General features: G+C 48.9%; 1 long non-coding RNA gene across 1 annotated transcript in view; it reads right to left on the bottom strand.

Annotated features, from left to right (window-relative positions):
- Nucleotides 1-541: 541 nt before the first annotated feature.
- The window catches only part of LOC120941526, an 82,772-nt gene continuing 66,225 nt past the window's right edge, over nt 542-17,088 (bottom strand). Inside the window, exons 2-3 of the long non-coding RNA XR_005749557.1 lie at nt 3,306-3,503; nt 542-1,065 (exon numbers count right to left, since the gene is read on the bottom strand). This is a non-coding gene — a long non-coding RNA (uncharacterized LOC120941526). The remainder of the gene's footprint in view (nt 1,066-3,305; nt 3,504-17,088) is intronic.

Genomic DNA, 17,088 nt, shown 5'->3' with positions numbered 1-17,088 from the left:
GCCCATCAGTGCCAGCTATGAGTGCCCATCAGTGCCGCATACCAGTGCCACCCATCAGTGCCCATCATCAGTGCCGCCTTATTGGTGCCCACCAGTGCCACCTTATCAGTGCCCGTCAGTGCAGCCATATCAGTGCCCGTCATTGAAGAAGAAAAGGTACTTATTTACAAAATAAATTAACAGAATCAAAATTTTTGCTCTTTTTTTATTTGTTGCACAAAAAATAAAAATAACAGAGGTGATCAAATACCACCAAAAGAAAGCTCTATTTGTGGGAACAAAACAATAAAACATTTGTTTGGGTACAGTGTAGCATGACCGCGCAATTGTCATTCAACTTGCGACAACGCTGAAAGCTGAAAATTGGGGGACCCCACTCTCCACCCTGGCCAGGGCTGTCTTAATGAGAGGGCACACCTGGGCACATGGGGGCCCCCTGCACTTTCCCCAAAGCAGCTGGTCCTTGAGCCCACGCTGCTCGAAATTGGGGGCCCCATGGTGGCACTGAGAGTGATAGATACACAGGGTAGGCAGTCTGCCTCCTACCTACCTGATGTCTGTTTACCTTCACTGTCATCATTGTAGGGGCCCCAGAGCATTACTTTGCCCAGGGGCTCATGATGCTATTAGGACGGCCCTGCCTCTGCCCCACCCCTACGACTTTAATGAAAACCGCAGATTAAAAAAATAAAAATATTAAATTGCTTTTGAAATAACAATAAGATGTGGTTTAAGTTTCTCTACACTCCCTGCATTGTAGGTCTAAATAAATGATTGCAGAGACTATTGGTTCCCTGTAATTCCTCCGTCCTCTGCTTTGTCAGCCCCTTCGCCATCCCATGCCAAGCAATTGATACAATAACAGCAAATCAATGAATCGGAACACAAAAGGCTGACCCAGAGCAATAGAGCCAGCGAGCGATTATTCATTAGCCCCCCCCCCCCGGGAGCCTCTCTTTCATAAATGAGATTACGCTGACCTAATGAAAACGCAATGCATACAATAAGACAAATCAACCTACATGAATGTTTTCACTAACGAGCCGCCATCAACATTGATCACAACTGAAAGAAAAAAAGAAACAATTTACAATCCCTTGTAGCCATCAAGATACTTACTTCTCCCTAATGAGTTAATGTGGAGATCAGAGATACAATGGAACCGCCCACCATACACATTGTAAGAAATGCGTCCGACCGTAGAGAACGCCAAGAGAGTAAAAAGACAAAAACAAAAACAAAGGATTGCAAGGATTTACGCTGGCGTATCTATATATACGCCGTGTAAATTAAAAGCTGCGCCGGCGTATCTTCTTTCCGTATTCAGAAAGCAAGATACGGCGAAATTAGGCTAAGATCCGACTGGCGCAAGTCTCTTACGCCGTTGTATCTTAGGATGCATATTTACGCTGGCCGCTAGGTGGCATTTCCGTCGTTTTCGGCGTAGAATATGCAAATGATCTTGATACGCCCCAAAGTTACGGCGGCGTAACGTATGTGGGCCGGCGTAAGCCCGCCTAATTCAAATGGGGATGATGTGGGCGTGTTTTATTTAAGTCATTGTTGACCCCGCGTATTTTACGTTTTTTACGAAATGCTCAAAAATTCCGCCGCAAATCGTCATTGCTTTCGACGTGAACGTAAATTACGTCCAGCCCTATTCGCGAACGACTTACGCAAATGACGTAAAAAATTCTAAATTCGACGCGGGAACGACGTCCATACTTAACATTGCGTACGCCAATTTACAAAAACGTAAGTGCGCCCGGCGGAATTTTTTAACGTCGTTTGCGTAAGGCTTTTCCGGAGTAACGTTGCTCCTGCTTCTATGAGGCGTACGCAATGTTAACTACTTGCCGTCGCCGCACCGTCATAATACGTCCACAAGGTGGCTCTCCTAGGCGAGATCACGTATTATGACGTCCTACCCTTTAGCCGCCACTAGGGGCGCACGCGCGCCGCCGGAGGCGCGCGCACGCGCCCCCCGCTCGCCCCCGACTCCCGTGCGTGTGCCCGGCGGGCGCGATCGCCGCCGGGCACACGCGATCGCTCGGTACAGAGCGGGGAACGGGAGCTGTGTGTGTAAACACACAGCTCTCGTTCCTGTCAGCAGGGGAAATGCTTTTCTTCGGTTCATACACTGTATGAACCGAGGATCAGTGTTTCCCCTAGTGAGGCCACCCCCCCCCCCCCCCACAGTAAGAACACACCCAGGCATACTTAACCCCTTCCCCGCCCCCTAGTGTTAACCCCTTCACTGCCAGTGGCATTTTTATAGTAATCTAATGCATTTTTATAGCACTGATCGCTATAAAAATGCCAATGGTCCCAAAAATGTGTCAAAAATGTCCGAAGTGTCCGCCATAATGTCGCAATACCAAAAAAAAAAATCGCTGATCGCCGCCATTACTAGTAAAAAAAATATTAATAAAAATGCCATAAAAATACCCCCTATTTTGCAAACGCTATAACTTTTGCGCAAACCAATCAATAAACGCTTATTGCGATTTTTTTTTACGAAAAATATGTAGAAGAATACGTATCGGCCTAAACTGAGGAAAAAAAATGTTTTTTTATATATTTTTGGGGGATATTTATTACAGCAAAAAGTAAAAAATATTCATTTTTTTCAAAATTGTCGTTCTATTTTTGTTTATAGCGCAAAAAATAAAAACCGCAGAGGTGATCAAATACCACCAAAAGAAAGCTCTATTTGTGGGAAAAAAAGGACGCCAATTTTGTTTGGGAGCCACGTCGCACGACCGCGCAATTGTCTGTTAAAGCGACGCAGTCCCGAATCGCAAAAAGTACTCTGGTCTTTGGGCAGCAATATGGTCCGGGGGGTAAGTGGTTAAGTATGGACGTCGTTCCCGCATCGAATTTTGAATTTTTTTACGTCGTTTGCGTAAGTCGTTCGCGAATAGGGCTGGACCTAATTTACGTTCACGTCGAAAGCAATGACGATTTGCGGTGGAATTTCGAGCATTTCGTAAAAAACTTAAAATACGCGAGGTCAACAATAATTTAAATAAAACACACCCACATCATCCCCATTTGAATTAGGCGGGCTTACGCCGGCCAACACATACGTTACGCCGCCGTAAACTTAGGGCGCAAGTTCTTTATGAATACGGAACTTGCGCCCTAATCGGAGATACGTTACGCCCGCACTAAATTACGCAGGGCTACCTAAATCTAGCCCAAAGCTTTCTAGAACGGCGACAGGCAAAGGTTGGAGGGATGGTGGATGTGTTCTTACAATGAGAATTATTATCAGAACATAATATGACGACACCGACACTTACCCATAGTCCTGGTAGTCCTGGTGATAGCCGGACAGTCCCCGCGGTGTGTAGTGCCGTCCTCCTTCTGCCGAGTCCACATTATTTCACTGAAGATCCTTTGTAATTCTTTTCTTCCATTTTCTTTTTTTTTGTATTGTTATTTGGGGTAAAACCAACGGGGTCTACGATATATCCACTGATTTGCCGGGTCTGCCACACCTAAAACAAAGACATAAAGATAAAGTTAAAGCTCAACTTTCATTTGCTTCTTTTACCTTCATCTATGCCAGGGGTGTCCAAACTTCTTTCAAAGAGGGCCAGATTTGATGAAGTGAACATGTGTGAGGGCCGACCGTTAAAATTAAATGCACATTAACAAATACGCTGCCCAACAAGAATTCTCTTGCCTTTGTGGCTGTGTGGTAAAATAAGATAAACTGTGAAGCCAAATAAGGGTCACTGCCCATGAGTGCAGCCTCACCAGTGCCATGAGTGCAGCCTCAACATTACCATCAGTGCAGCCTCAACATTGCCATCAGTGCAGCCTCAACATTGTCATCAGTGCAGCCTCAACATTGTCATCAGTGCAGCCTCAACATTGTCATCAGTGCAGCCTCAACATTGTCATCAGTGCAGCCTCAACATTGTCATCAGTGCAGCCTCAACATTGTCATCAGTGCAGCCTCAACATTGCCATTAGTGCAGCCTCAAAATTGCCATCAGTGCAGCCTCAACATTGCTATTAGTGCAGCCTCAACATTGCCATCAGTGCAGCCTCAACATTGCCATCAGTGCAGCCTCAACATTGCCATCAGTGCAGCCTCACCAGTGCCATTAGTGCAGCCTCAATATTGCCATCAGTGCAGCCTCAACATTGCCATTAGTGCAGCCTCAACATTGCCATCAGTGCATGCAGAGAAAGAGATATATGGACAGCCGCACTCCAAAGTCTTAAAAAGACGTGCCCTTTATTGGGTAAAAAGAAAATGCACTACAAGAACCAGCATACAGTGGGGAAAAAACAGCTGACGCATTTCACATTGAACCTCAATGCTTAGTCATAGCTACTATGCTACTCTAGCTACTATATCCTATGCATTGCCGGCACCCGTTGGTTTTATGAGTGGACAGTGATTACCTTAGGTGTGCTCACCTGGAGCGGCAGCTTCCTTACCTGTTCATTGCCATCAGTACAGCCTCAACATTGCCATCAGTGCAGCCTCACCAGTGCCATGAGTGCAGCCTCAACATTGCCCTCAGTGCAGCCTCACCAGTGACATGAGTGCAGCCTCATCAGTGACATGAGTGCAGCCTCACCAGTGCCATGAGTGCAGCCTCACCAGTGCCATGAGTGCAGCCTCAACATTGCCCTCAGTGCAGCCTCACCAGTGCCATGACTGCAGCCTCAACATTGCCATCAGTGCAGCCTCACCAGTGCCATGAGTGCAGCCTCAACATTGCCATCAGTGCAGCCTGATCCAAGTCCATCTGCAGCCTCGGAAGGGACAGGGAGGGCGGGCGGTACAAGCACAAACAGATTATACAGGAGAATCTCCTGTTCGCTCGGCGGCCTCTTTAATACAAAGTCCCGCCTCCTATTATAGACAGAACAGTCGTCCAATGGCAGCCCAAGAGACGGGACTTCCTATTACAAATGCCGCCGAGTAAACAGGAGATTCTCCTGTATGTAATCTGACAGGACTCGTCCCGCCCCCTCCCTGTCCCCTCCGAGGCTTCCAGAATGATAAATACAGTATAGCCCCAGCGGCGCTCAGTTGGGGGCCACAAAAGATATATATATATCCAAATTACCAGTCGGGCCGCATTAAACTGGAACGAGGGCCGCAATTGGCCCGCGGGCTGGACTTTGGACATCTGACCGCACTGATTCCCTCTGCTATTTGGGCCCCCCTGTGAGCCCGGGCCACCTACAAGAGGACTGGTGGTCCCCCCCTATCAGCAGCCCTGGGCGCAATGCTTCATGGGGCTTCCTCTTCGTAGCCCGCTTCCCATGCCGCCATTACACAGTCCGTCTATGCCGCCGCAATCCGCCGTGTCGCCGTGAGTCCGCTGATGGTTCGGCTGCTTGCCTGCCTGCTTGTCTGCTATCCGGTATGTTGAACGGCGGTGCCGGGGGGGCTGTACATTCCATATTCGGACTATAAGACGCAGAGACTTTTTCCCCCATATATTTGGGTGAAAAAAGTGCCCCCCCACCCCACTGTATATACCTTATATTTTATATCATTATCTGGCTGGATCTCAACCCCTAAACCAGGAATATATAACGCTGTTTTATCTCTGAATATTTCTTCTCTTATAAATGACATCCTGGGGGTTATAAATATTCACATTGAACAGGTTCACAGACGCTTCCCTATAAAACGTAGCAGACGGAGCTACTACACGGCCAAGCTGCAGCTCACTCATATCCTTCCCCGGCATCTTATTTTATCTCCAGTGACACCCCAGAGCCATTAAATCATCTTTTTTTTTCTCCTAACAAACAGACGCTTAAAATAGATCCTCGGTGGAGCAGCCGCTGACACCATTCCAAAGGGAAAGGGGGAGAAGCTGGAAACAATGGTGCTCAGACCCCGGCGGTAAGACCTCTTGCCCTCGCCCAGCCTTATTCCTGGCAGTTACTGGCACAGGGAGGCGAACGCCCCGTAAGGCCGACCCTTTTGTTGTGTGAATTCTTTTTTTTTTTTTAGAAAAGGTTATGCTCAAGCTTCTTAACTATTTCCTTTGAACAACAATGTCTGGAGGAACGTGTGGCCAAAACTGGCTAGGTGTGCGCTGTTGTAGAATTCTATTCTATCCGAGGCCCTATTCACGCTAGGTTAGGGTGACCACATTTCCAAACTACCATTCCAGGGACACCCTCCCCCTTCCCAAAAATCAGCTTGTGGTGTAACCAATCACAGCACAGTGATTAGACACAAGAGGCGGGATTTATGATTTTTCCAATCACAAGCAGGGGGCGGGGGTTGTGCTCCTCCAGGCATTCCCGGCCAGGGCAAGTACTGTCAGTGAGTAAAGCAGTGATGTGGCGGCCATTTTGGGGGCATCAGATATTCCCGGGGGGTGGCTGTGTCAGTTTCATTCTGGGACACTGTATTGTCCTGGAATGAAGGTGCCCGGGACAGATCTGCAAAATGTGGGACTGTCGTGGGCAATCCGGGACACGTGGTCACCCTTTGCTACCGTGTTTCCCCGAAAATAAGACCTACCCCGATAATAAGACCTAGCATGATTCTTGGGGAGGGCTGCAAAATAAACACTACCCCGAAAATAAGCCCTAGTCAAATTAGTTTAACATTTTCTTTAATCCACTTTGCATAATGATTGCAGCGGCTCCCCCTCTCCTCTCTCCCGATGCCCACAGCCCCTCCCTCCTCAGCACATGGAGCGGGCAGACACCAGTGGGACACTGGCTCCCCCCTCCTCCGCTCTCCTCCTGCCCGATGCCCGCATCCGGCTGGAGTCGGACCACTTGGCCTTCAGAGGAAAGATTAAAATCCATCTCTTCTGAGGTCAAGGGGTTTTCCTTGCCCATGAAAATGGAAACAGCGCCCAGAGGCGATTCAGTTCGCATGTGTTGCGCTTTACAAGTTTCTCACTCACTCACTCAGCCCCTACCTCCTCAGCACACGGAGCGGGCAGACGCCAGTGGGACACTGGCTCCCCCCTCCTCCCGCCCGATGCCCACAGCCCCTACCTCCTCAGCGCACAGAGCGGGCAGACGCCAGCAGGACACCGGCTCCCCCCTCCTCTGCTCTCCTCCCGCCCGACGCCCGCGGCCCCCTTCCCAGTGCACGGAGCAGGCCGATGCCAGCGGGGATCCTGGAGCAGAGAAGAGCCCAGGCAGACCATGCGCAGCCAGGGAAGCTGCAAGAAAGGTAACATATTTTAAGATGCTTTTTACATCAAAATACTGACTCTATTTGACTCTCTATCTGACTATTTATTTTCTTTAGGATAACAACCACTTTAGGATCATTGTACATACCATAGTTAAATAAGACACCCCCCGAAAATTAGCCCTAGTGTTTTAGGTTGCCAAAATGAATAAAAGACCCACATGCAACGCACTTACGGTGCCATTATTTCTTTATGACGCCCCAAACGTGGTGCATTTTTGCTGTGATTGTCATGTGGCAAAATGCATGAAAATTTCGGCAAAACATGCAATGCCAAAAGGCGCCTGGCTCAGTTTCAAAATGTGCTACTTCTTTGCCGCGTTTTTGGAGCGCAGGGAGGCCAATCCAAATTGAATGCTGACCTTCCAAAAGCGAGCAAAAAAAGCAACTGCTGCTGATCTATCTATCTATCTATCTTTCTACACTATATTACCAAAAGTATTGGGACACCTGCCTTTACACGCACATGAACTTTAATAGCATCCCAGTCTTAGTCCACGGGATTCAATGTTGAGTTGGCCCACCCTTTGCCCGGATCGCAATCTCCGCCCTAATTAATCCAAAAGGTGTTCTATCGGGTTGAGGTCAGGACTCTGTGCAGGTCAGTCAAATTCCTCCACCCCAAACTCGCTCATCTATGTCTTTATGGACCTTGCTTTGTGCACTGGTCCAAATCATTTGGTGGAGGGGAATTATGGTGTGGGGATGTTTTTCAGGGGTTAGGCTTGGCCCCTTAGTTTCAGTGAAGGGAACACTTAAAGGAACACTAAGGCAGAATAAAATAAATAAATAAATAAAAAGCATGTTATACTTACCTCCACTGTGCAGCTCGTTTTGCACAGAGTGTCTCCGAATCCGGTCTTCTGGGGTCCCTCGGCGGCTGTCTCGGCTCCTCCCCGCAAAAGCTTTCCACCTTCATGCGAGCTCCCTCGCATGGTGGAAAGCTTTTGCGAGCGCGCTCCCGTGATACAGCGGAGGCCAAAGCCCCAAATGTATCACTCGGGCCCGCCCCCCCGCGTCATCCGCTGTGATTGACAGCAGCGCCAGCCAATGGCTGCGCTGCTATCAATCCATCCAGCCTAGCCAATCAACGGCCAGGCTGGGAACCGAAGAGGATCACGTGGACGCGCGTGGGACTTTCGAGGGGTCAGGTAAGTAAAACAGGGGTTCGGGGGCGGTACCGTCGGATGTTTTTTCACCCTAATGCATAGGATGTATTAAGGTGAAAAAACATTTACCTTTACAACCCCTTTAAGGCGTCAGCATACCAAGACATTTTGGACAATTTCATGCTCCCAACTTTGTGGGAACAGTTTGGGGATGGACCCTTCCAGTGTTGCCAACCGTCCGTATTTTTACGGACAGTTCGTAAAAACGGGCTCCTTTTTCCCCTGTTCGTAAATGTCTGTGGTTGTGGGAATGTGCCAGTAAAAATAACCAAGATCGGTTCGGCTTGGAACTGCGCATGGAGATTGGAGGCAGGGGGTGATGGTGGCACCGCAGAGGGGGATGGAGGCAGGGGGAGACTGGAGGCAGGGGGTGTTAGTGGCAGGGGGTGATTGGAGGCAGGGGGTGTTGGTGGCACCGCAGAGGGGGATGGTGGCACCGCAGAGGGGGATGGAGGCAGGGGGTGATTGGAGGCAGGGGGCCTGGGGGAGATTGGAGGCAGAGGGAGATTGGAGGCAGAGGGAGATTGGAGGCAGAGGGAGATTGGAGGCAGGGGGAGATTGGAGGCAGGGGGAGATTGTGGCACTGCAGAGGGGGGTGAAGACAGGGGGTGTTGGTGGCAGAGGGGGATGGAGGCAGGGGGTGATGTGACTAAATAATTTCCCCTTATTATATCGAAAATAACAAAAATATGTTTTTTTACTTTAATATCTACCTTAAATCACATTGCTATTCGCCTAGCGTACTTGTTTGTAGCCTAAATACTGAAATTTGCACCTAAAAATGTAATTTAGTAACTTTTGTGAAATGCCAGTAAAAACGTGGCAGCGCCAGTAAATTTCGGGTGTCGTGCCAGTAAATTTCAATCTGGTAGGTTGGCAACACTGGGCCCTTCCTGTTCCAACATGACTGCACACCAGTGCACAAAGCAAGGTCCATAAAGACATGGATGAGCGAGTTTGGGGTGGAGAAACCTTGACTGTCCTGACCCTAAACCAATAGAAAACCTTTGTGTTGAACTAGAGCGGAGCCAGGCCTTCCCATCCAACATCAGTGCCTAACAAATGCACTTCTGGAAGAATGGTCAAACATTCCCATAGACACACTCCTAAACCTTGTGGACGGCCTTCCCAGAAGAGTTGAAGGTGTTATAAGGGCGGGGCCAACTCAATATTGAACCCTATGGACTAAGACTGGGATGCCATTAAAGTTCATGTGCGTGTAAAGGCAGGCGTCCCAATACTTTTGGTAATACAGTGTATCTATCTGTGAAAGAACATACACTTTAAATGACGTGTGTTTTTTTGCACTCCTCCATACTCATTAATTTTACTTGTGTGTATGGAAGACGATGGTTTCTTACTGACGTAATGACTGATGGAGCCAGGGAAACACGGCAGCCCCCCTCTTAGTAGATCCCAGCTGCAGGAAGCATCACTTTAATTCGATTTAGCTAATGTTCTTGGGCTACTGTTGTCTGTAGTGTGGCTGAGTCCGGGAAGGATTTGAAATGTCAAGGTCAGCACTCCGTCCTAATTAATTGTCTGGCCGTGTGAGACGTTTAGGGATTTGATGGTCGTTCAAGCAGAATTCCTACACCTAAAGCTGCTCATGGACGGTAATGGCGGTCAGATGGCAGTGACATAGCCGCCTCCTTTTTGTTTCTATTTCATACATAAAAGCGCCACTCTATCTAATATTTTCAAAACGTGGTTTATTTAAATGTTATGGGGGGGGAACCTCCCACCCAGTTTTGTTCCTGTGCCACCCAGTCACATGCACACCTGGTGGAGACTGGAAGTAGCCATGCCAGCACACATTGGGCAAGCGTGGTCCATCATTATTGATATCAGGCAACCAGTCCAGGGCAATGATGTGCAGCTAATGTCTTCTATGGCCCGTGGGCCACTACAATTTTTTTATCCAGCCCGCAGCTGATGCGCACAGTCTCTGCTTCCCTTCCCCGCCTCCTATCAGTCTCCAGCGCAAGAATACAGGCCCCTGTCTGCGTCCTAGCAAGCAATGGCGAGCTTACACCAGCGTTCAGAGGAGGATAGAATTTCCTCTGCCCTCTGCTAGCCTAATTACAGAGGCAAAGGGGACATTAATGTAAGGGGAACTCTGATGGGGACGCTGATGTAAGGGGAACTCTGATGGGGACGCTGATGTAAGGGGAACTCTGATGGGGACGCTGATGTAAGGGGGGCTCTGATGGGGACGCTGATGTAAGGGGGAACGCTGATGGGAACGCTGATGTAAGGGGAACTCTGATGGGGACGCTGATGTAAGGGGGGGCTCTGATGGGGACGCTGATGTAAGGGGGGCTCTGATGGGGACGCTGATGTAAGGGGGGCTCTGATGGGGACGCTTATGTAAGGGGGGCTCTGATGGGGACGCTGATGTAAGGGGGCTCTGATAGGGACGCTGATGTAAGGGGGAACGCTGATGGGAACGCTGATGTAAGGGGGAACTCTGATGGGGACGCTGATGTAAGGGGGGCTCTGATGGGGACGCTGATGTAAGGGGGGCTCTGATGGGGACGCTGATGTAAGGGGGAACTCTGATGGGGACGCTGATGTAAGGGGGGGGCTCTGATGGGGACGCTGATGTAAGGGGGGCTCTGATGGGGACGCTAATGTAAGGGGGGGCTCTGATGGGGACGCTGATGTAAAGGGGGGGCTCTGATGGGGACGCTGATGTAAGGGGGGCTCTGATGGGGACGCTGATGTAAGGGGGAACTCTGATGGGGACGCTGATGTAAGGGGGGGCTCTGATGGGAACACTGATGTAAGGGGAAACTCTGATGGGGACGCTGATGTAAGGGGGGGCTCTGATGGGGACGCTGATGTAAGGGGGGGCTCTGATGGGGATGCTGATGTAAGGGGGGGCTCTGATGGGGACGCTGATGTAAGGGGGGGCTCTGATGGGGACGCTGATGTAAGGGGGGGCTCTGATGGGGACGCTGATGTAAGGGGGGGCTCTGATGGGAACGCTGATGTAAGGGGAAACTCTGATGGGGACGCTGATGTAAGGGGGGGCTCTGATGGGGACGCTGATGTAAGGGGGGCTCTGATGGGGACGCTGATGTAAGGGGGGCTCTGATGGGGACGCTGACTTAAGGGGGGGCTCTGATGGGGACGCTGATTTTTTAGAACCCGAAAAACGATCGTGTGTACACGGCATCAGTGTTCAAACATTAGAACTCAAGCTCCTTCAGCTGAGATCACATCTATCTTTTACATTTTATATATTGAAACATAGTTCTGCTTTCCATCAGGAACGCATGAATAAAATGTTGAAATAAGTCATCGGAACTGGCTGAGATTTCTTAAGGAACTGAGACTCAGAGGTTAAACTATGTACTGCACATTCATTCGCTGATCATGCTCTGTTCATGCAGACCACTAACCAATGAAGTTAAATACAATTCTTATGATTCCACTTCTGGTTTTAAAAAGGATGTCCGATAGGATGTGAATTACCATTCTGCTGATTGAACCTAAAATACAATGTGAAATATGTACACTCACCATGGCGTTCCTCAGTTTAGGCCGATACGTATTCTTCTACATATTTTTGGTAAAAAAAAATCACAATAATCGTATATTGATTTGTTTGCGCAAAAGTTATAGCGTCAACAAAATAGGTGATAGATTTATGGCATTTTTATTTTATTAATTTTTTTTAACTAGTATTGGCGGTGATTTGGGATTTTTTACTGTGACCGTGACATTGCGGCGAACACATCGGACACTTTTGACACGTTTTTGGGACCATTCACATTTATACAGCGATTAATGCTATAAATATGCATTGATTACTGTGTAAATGTGACTGGCAGGGAAGGGGTTAACCACTAGGGGGTGTTGAAGGGGTTAATATGTTCCCTAAGGTGTGTTCTAACTGTAGGGGGAGGGGACTCTCAAGGGGAGGAGACCGATGTGTGTTCCTCTGTACTGGGAACACACATTGGTCTCCTCACCGCTGACAGGAGGTGGATCTGTGTGTTTAAACACGCAGATCCACACTCCTGCTGCGATTACCGGCAATCGCGGGCACCCGGCGGCGATCGCGGCCGCCGGGTCACGAGCGCTGCCGTGGGTGCGCGCGCCCTAGATCGCCGGGAACACAGGACATCATATGATGTCCACCCGGATTGGCGAGGGGTTCCTGCCGCCATCATTTCCCTATGGCGCGGTATGGAGGTGGTTAAGAGAGTGAAGTTCTACTTTAAGAAGTGGCAAGTTGCATTATATATAGTGGCGGTGCTTCCATAAGGGACGCATGGGCGCCGCCCCCTTTCTCCTGCATCGTTCTATCACCATAGATAGATTCAAATCTATCTATGGTCGCCACATCCAGCCCCTATTTAGGTGTCCGCGCAATTGTCAGTTAAAGTGACGCAGTGCCGGAAGCTGAAATTTCACCTGGGCAGGAAGGGGGTATATGTGCCCAGTAAGCAAGTGGTTAATGACAATTAAAAAAAAATTGCATTTTTCACGTCATGAAAAACGGTGGTGTGTACGCGGCATGATACTTTTTACATTCATTATAGAGTGAAGAGGAAGAGCCATTAGATATGGGGGCTATTTTCACTTTTACAGTACTGAAAATATGAACACTATACTTGTTTGGGCCAGATTCACAGTCAGCGGCGTAAATGTAGGCGGGCGTAGCGTATCGTAGTTACGCTACGCCGCCGCAACTTAAGAGAGGCAAGTGCTGTATTCACAAAGCACTTGCGTCTAAAGTTACGGCGGCGTAGCGTAATTTTGCCGGCGTAAGCGCGCCTAAATCAAATGAGGAACAGGGGGGCGTGTTTTATGTAAACTAATCATGACCCCACGTAAATGGCGCTTTTTTTGAACGGCGCATGCGCGTGCATGCTCAGTATCACGTCGAATTTTCAAATTAAATTAGGCCCGCTCAATGCCTAGTCGACGTGAACGTAACTTGCGTCCAGCCCCATTCACGGACGACTTACGCAAACGACGTAAAACACAACGCTGTTCCGACGTCCATACCTAACATGACTTAGGCCCCATACACACGATAGAATCCATCCGCTGAAAAATCCCAGCGAATGGGTTTCAGCGGATAGATCCTATGGTGTGTACACGCCAGCGGATCTGTTTCCGCGGATATTTCTCCCCTGGGATGGATTCCAGCAGATCGAATATTCGCTGACATGCTAAACAAATCTATCTGCTGGAATCCATCCCAACGGATGGATCCGCTGGTCTGTATAGACTCACCGGATCCATCCGTCCGAAGGGATCCCCTGCATGCGTCGTAATGAATCGACGCATGCGTGGAATTCCTTATATGACAGCGTCGCGCATGTCGCCGCGTCATAATCGCGGCGACGGCGCGACATGTCATCGCCAGAGGATTTCGGCGCGGATTTCAATGCGATGGTGAGTACACTCCATCGCAGAGAAATCTGCTGAAATCCTCGAGAGGATTTATCCGCGGAAACGTTCCGCTGGAACGTATTCGCGGATAAATCCTCTCGTGTGTATGGGGCCTCACCCCTGCTTGATGAGGGGTAACTTTACGCCGGCGTATGTCTTACGTAAACGACGTATCTTGCTACGCCGGGCGCACGTACGTTTGTGAATCGGCGTATCTAGCTCATTAGTATATTCGACGCGGAAATCTACGGAAGCGCCACCTAGCGGCCAGCGTAAATATGCACCCTAAGATACGACGGTGTAAGAGACTTACGCAGCTCGTATCTTAGCCGAATTTATGCGTAACTTGATTCTAAGAATTAGCCGCATAGATACGACGGCTGTTATTCGGACTTACGACGGCGTACATGGCGCTACGCCGTCGTAAGTCCTTTGAGAATCTGGGCCTATACTTTTTTGACCGTAGACTCGAAGAAGATGTACATATATGGACAAAAGGTTATTTTTATTTGATAGGATAAAAAAAAAATGTAGCATTTAAATACTGGCACTTAAAGGACATGCTAAATAAATAGCATTGATCTCAGTGTTCCTTCTCCCCTCACAGTGCCTTCCCAGGACTTGACATCACTGGAGAAGCACAAAGTCTGCTATAAACTTAATCGACCTCAGAGACTCCTCTGACTGCCGGCGTGCCAAACATTCTGAACAGAGCTGCCAGTTTACAGACACTTGGAAGATGTTCAGCAGATGACGGGGGAAAGTAGCCGCAGAAATTTCCTGGAAAAACGCGCGGTCCAAAAAGGACTCTAACTGGATTCACAAGCTGGGAGGACCCGTCTGATCTGAAATGACAGACCGCGCAGAGCCCTTTAAACGCCCCTTTACAGCAAGCCAACGTTCCTTTTTTTTTTTCTGAGAATTCTCGTCCTTCTTGGAAAAGTCTCATTTTGGAAAAGTCTTGCACTAAAAAAACATTTCAAGATCTCTGACTTGATCATATGAGAGGGATATTATAGTCTTAAATGAGAAGCTGCTAAGACCACATCACACTACCATTAGAGCCGGCCATAGAAGGCCCATTTTTCATTCACACAGTCAGGCTGGGTTTATATTCACAGTGCCTTATAAAAGTATTCATACTCCTTGAAATTTTCCACATTTTGTCATGTTACAACCAAAAACATAATTGTATTTTGTTGGGATTTTATGTGATAGACCAACACAAAGAGGCACATACCGTATTTTCCGGCGTATAAGACGACTTTCTAACCCCTTAAAATCTTCTAAAAAGTCGCGGGGTCGTCTTATACGCCGGTAACCTAACCTTACCTTATCCCAGAATCGCGGCCGTACGATTTTTCAAAAGCCGAGCCTCCTACGTCTTCTGTTCCGTGATAGGCGGAAACACTCAGCTTCCCAGGAGGCACTGTGTTCAGTGTCCGCCTATCATGGAGGCCCTCTCGTCCTGTGTTTAGTGTCCACCTATCGCGGAGGCCCTCTCGTCCTCGCACGAGAGGGCCTCCGTGATAGGCGAACACTGAACACAGTGCCTCCTGGGAAGCTGAGTGTTTACGCCTATCACGGAACAGAAGACGTAGAAGGCGCGGCTTTTGAAAAATCGTACGGCCGCGATTCTGCATGTCTTGGGATAAGGTAAGGGCACAGTCTGGCATGTAATGGGGCACAGTCTGGCATGTACTGGGGCACAGTCTGGCATGTAATGGGGCACAGTCTGGCATGTAATGGGGCACAGTCTGGCATGTAATGGGGCATAGTCTGGCATGTAATGGGGCACAGTCTGGCATGTAGTGGGGCACAGTCTGGCATGTAGTGACACAGTCTGGCATGTAATGGGGCACAGTCTGGCATGTAATAGGGCACAGTCTGGCATGTAGTGACACAGTCTGGCATGTAATGGTGGCACCGTGAGGCGAGGCATGACTAGTAGGAAGGGGGTAGTCTTATACGGCGAGTAGAACCCAAAACCAACATTTTGGCTGGAAAATTAGGGGGTTGTCTTATACACCCAGTCGTCTTATACGCCGGCAAATACTGTAATTGTGAAGTGGAATATAAATGTTTTTTAAAGATTTGTGAAAAGCAGAGGCGTCGCTAGGGGGTGGCTATTGAGGCTATAGCCCCAAATCTGGGGGCCATAGCCCTGAGTCTCTAGGGAAGGGGTCGGGACCTGGCCTGCCACTGCTGAATGTAGGCACCCGGCCCGCTGACATTTTCACTGCTGTCCTCTTCATTGGACAGCGGCGAGCAGCCGGTATCACAGGGCTGGATGGGGGCGGGAACCGCAGAAGTTAACTTTTTTCATTAAACAGCGGCCTGTTAATGTGAAAAGTTAATTTCAGTAGTTCTTGCTCCCAGATGCTGATCTCATATGCTCTGATTGCTGTACACCTGTGTAAGGTAGGAGAGTTCTACCTAGAGTGTGTGTTTGTGTGGTCGAGTGCAGGGGACAGAGGGCACTACGGTGGGGTGCAGGGGACAGAGGGCACTACGGTGGGGTGCAGGGGACAGAGGGCACTACGGTGGGGTGCAGGGGACAGAGGGCACTACGGTGTGGTGCAGGGGACAGAGGGCACTACGGTGGGGTGCAGGGGACAGAGGCCATATACATATACATGTATATGCCCGCCCAAGCATATGACCTTCTTTGCTTTGCTGCTATGGGCTCTAGCCCTGGATCTTTTGTAGACCTAGCAACGCCCCTGGTGAAATGTATGGCGTACATTTGAATTCAGTCAATATTTTGTAGAACCACTTTTCTCTGAAAGTCTTTTTGGGGATGTCTTTACCAGCTTTGCACATCTAGAGAGGGACATTTTTGCAAAATATCTCAAGCTGTCAGATTGGATGGAGAGCGTCTGAACAGCATTTTTCAAGTCTTGCCACAGATTATCAATTGGATTTAGGTCTGGACCAGTGATGGCGAACCTTGGCACCCCAGATGTTTCGGAACTACATTTCCCATGATTCTCAACTACACTGCAGAGTGCATGAGCATCATGGGAAATGTAGTTCCAAAACATCTGGGGTGCCAAGGTTCACCATCACTGGTCTGGACTTTGACTGGTCCATTCTAACACATGAATATGCTTTGATCTAAACCATTCCATTGTAGCTCTGGCTGTATGTTTAGGGTTGTTGTCCTGATGGAAGGTGAACCTCCACTTCAGTCTCAAGTCTTTTGCAGACTTTAACAGGTTTTCTTCTAAGATTGTCCTGTATTTGGCTACATCCAACTTCACATCAACTCTGGCCAGCTTCCATGTCCCTGCTGAACAA

This window comes from Rana temporaria, chromosome 5 (assembly GCF_905171775.1).
Source record: "Rana temporaria chromosome 5, aRanTem1.1, whole genome shotgun sequence".
Classification (NCBI taxonomy): domain Eukaryota; kingdom Metazoa; phylum Chordata; class Amphibia; order Anura; family Ranidae; genus Rana; species Rana temporaria.
This window is presented reverse-complemented; position numbering and strand designations above follow the sequence as displayed.